This window comes from Hippocampus comes, unplaced genomic scaffold (assembly GCF_001891065.2).
Source record: "Hippocampus comes isolate QL1 unplaced genomic scaffold, H_comes_QL1_v1.1 scaffold236, whole genome shotgun sequence".
Taxonomy (NCBI): domain Eukaryota; kingdom Metazoa; phylum Chordata; class Actinopteri; order Syngnathiformes; family Syngnathidae; genus Hippocampus; species Hippocampus comes.
Genome location: NW_017805879.1, coordinates 181,158 through 184,253, shown reverse-complemented (window position 1 = coordinate 184,253; position 3,096 = coordinate 181,158). Strand labels below are relative to the sequence as shown.

General features: G+C 45.3%; 2 pseudogenes; both read left to right on the top strand.

Moving 5' to 3' along the window:
• The window catches only part of LOC109527198 (rho GTPase-activating protein 11B-like), a 4,242-nt pseudogene extending 3,156 nt beyond the window's left edge, over nt 1–1,086 (top strand).
• Nucleotides 1,087–1,101: 15 nt separating this feature from the next.
• The window catches only part of LOC109527197 (rho GTPase-activating protein 11B-like), a 10,391-nt pseudogene continuing 8,396 nt past the window's right edge, over nt 1,102–3,096 (top strand).

The following is a 3,096-nucleotide window of genomic DNA, read 5'->3' as shown; positions in this document are numbered from 1 at the left end:
GCAAAGGTAAATTTGGCAAGCTGTACAGAGACGAGGTGCGGAGACTGTTCACGTTGGTCAGTCCCTTAGCCAATCAGGATGCAGAACACAATTCACTGTTTAAAAAAAGCATGAAAAAAACTGCACTAAAAAAATCTGTGAAATAGCGAAGCCGCGGGAGGTGAACCACGTTATAGCGAGGGATTACTGTACTCGGAAGGAGTATGGGAGTGTCCCTTGGTAAGTGAATACACTCATTTGCATGCATTGAATATTGGTCAAATTGCAAGTGTGAAACATATCCCGACTCTTCTAGTTTTCTGGTGGAGGCATGCATAAGGCTGCTGGAGCATGTCGACACAAAGGGCCTGTTCAGAATAACTGGCTCTTTTGCCCACCTGAAAACACTGCAGGTGCGTGATTGGTTGACTGTGCTCTCACTGAACATTGCTGACCCCATGAAAGGTCTTTCAGACATTCAGTTTTGTTGTGTACGTCCAGAAAAAATAAGATTCTGATGAGGAGTGCCTGTCCGCCTGTCTTCCTCGTGCCTGGTGAAGCAATTCTTCAGGTAGTTGCCAGAACCTGCGCTACCCACCGAGATGCAGGAGGCCTTCCTCAAGGCACAGCATCTCCCCACCAAGAAGGGCCGCACCTGCGCCACCATGCTGCTCTCTTGCGTCCTTCCCGGCAAAAACCAGAGTGTCATGCGTCACTTCGCTGAGTTCCTGCAAAAAGTGTCCAAGATGTGCTCACATTTTTATGATTCTGATTCAGTTAGGACTTTTTCTTTCAGTGTGCTTATCTTCGCGATCTGGGTTTGATTCTAGGAGTGCAAAGAATAAGATGGACCGCAGTAACTTGTCGTTAAATCTTGGCTCCCACCCTCCTCCAGTCTGGCGGAGTTACAAAAAAGATGAACAGCAAAACAGAGAAACGCCTCCAACTGGAGAGGGATGTCCTTCACTCCTTCATCGAGAATGCCCATAACATTGGTAACAATGCACATCACTCAGCTGCTAGTCTTCACAGCCTCAGTCGTGTTGAGATCTAATTTCTTTGCTTTTGCTGCATGTTACAGGAAAGCTGCCACAAATGCTTGAAGAGAAGCGTTCCGCCACGATGGACTGTGAGCCAGCAGTGGCCAGTTTCATAGGTGAGGGATTGACATGTACTGTATATTTAGTGGCCACGTCATTAGTTACAATCATTGCTTTTTTTTTTTTTTTAATTCAAGAAAATGTTTCTCATACCCGCAAAAGAACAAATAATTATGTGCAAATAATTGTGAACATTTTCAGCCACACATACAAAGTAAATAAATTCAGGTATCACTCAAATCAATTCCAAACAGACCTCGCACTGAATGTCCATTCTTGTTTTGTGTTACTTTGTTTCAGATAAGATCAAAACGTCCATGACGGCAATTAAAGCTAAGCAACGGCATTGCTACGCCTGCAAGCCCGAAAAGCAGACCTGGTTCCATCGCCCAAAGTGACTTCCTTGCCGGCCATTGTGTACTTCCTGGACTGTCGTCTCTCAACTGCCAAATCCAGCAACAGACACCAAGATCATACTTTTAAAACATCGAATGAGAGACGAGAATGATTATATTCTTTCTGACGACGCCCTTGGTTACGTGTTAACCAAACGTGATGAACAAGTGTGGAATTACTCCAAGTACGCTACAATACGTCCTGATTCAGATCGCGTTTTCACAACAGCTGCGGCTGTCACAAAGCACTGAACAAAACAGTGTCAAGTCAAATCATAAACACAACGCATGACATCGGGAAATCTTTCCCCTTTATACGCTTTGTTGTTTGAAGCAGTTGAACATGAAAGAGGAGACAAAGTGTCCTTTCACCTATGTGGATGGCCGACGTCTTGCTCAAAATGTGCACACGTCGGCTCCAAGCGACGTTTCAAAGTCAACAAGAAGCTGTCGCGTCCATTGTAATAATATGCTTCACACATCAATCTTCACAACTGCAGCGAGGCCAATGCAAGTTGTGGACAACAAATATTCATTCATTCATTTTCCGATCCGCTTTATCCTCACGAGGGTCACGGGGGGTACAAGAGCCGATCCCAGCCGTCTTCGGCCAGTAGGAGAGGGACACCCTGAACTGGTTGCCAGCTAATCGCAGAGACGACCAGCCATTCACACTCACACGTAGGGACAATTTGGAGTGTTCAATCAGCCTGCCGTGCATGTTTTTGCAATGTGGGGAAACCCACGCAGGCCCGGGGAGAGCATGCAAACTCCACACGGGGAGGCTGAAGCGGGGATTGAACCCACGACCTCTGCACTGTGAGGTCGATGCACTAACCACTGGCCCACTGGGCCACCGGATAACAAATATGTGCAATAAATCAGTCATGTGCACCGCCACCCAACAGGTGAACAGTATGTACACCCGCACACACATGAAAACCATGAAAATTATACCATACTCTGCTATGAAGCGGGCTTTGCCCCCCGGGCCCCCATCCGGGGTGTTGCCCCTGGACAACACTGCCCCCAGGCCCCCGGCTGATTTTCAGATTTTTTATCACTAGCCACTCTCATCCCTGTAAGAAGCATTTCAACAACATATAAATGTGTATTAACGATTCCTTAACAGTTAACGTTGTGGCTGGTGACATTTGAACATTTCCACTGTGTTGTCGTTATTGTCATTTCAATGTTTCTGAGAATATTACAGATTCGTTCTGTTCATTTCTCATCGAGCTCTCCATCCGACCTTTTTTGTTCTCAGACCAAGGTCTTTGGATTCATTAAAAAAAAAAAGATAAAAAATGTGAGAAGGAAGCAATTTCAAATCATACAGCACATTAGTCAGCTTTATTTTTTACAGTTATTATACAATTCTGAACTATGCATACAATGCAGAGGTGATTGTTCTCAGACTGCAAGGGAAGCTCAGCCTCCCCTAAAATGTCAAAAAGTAAGTGATCAAATATATGTGTGTACGTACAATTGTGTGGACATGTCATTGACTAAATATGCGCTCCAACGCGCTCAACTTTTGTTCCGAATCAGCTTCTTATTACTGGTTACCAGTGGCGGGCCGTGCATTTCAACCTTAGGCCTTCAGTGACGTCACATACATA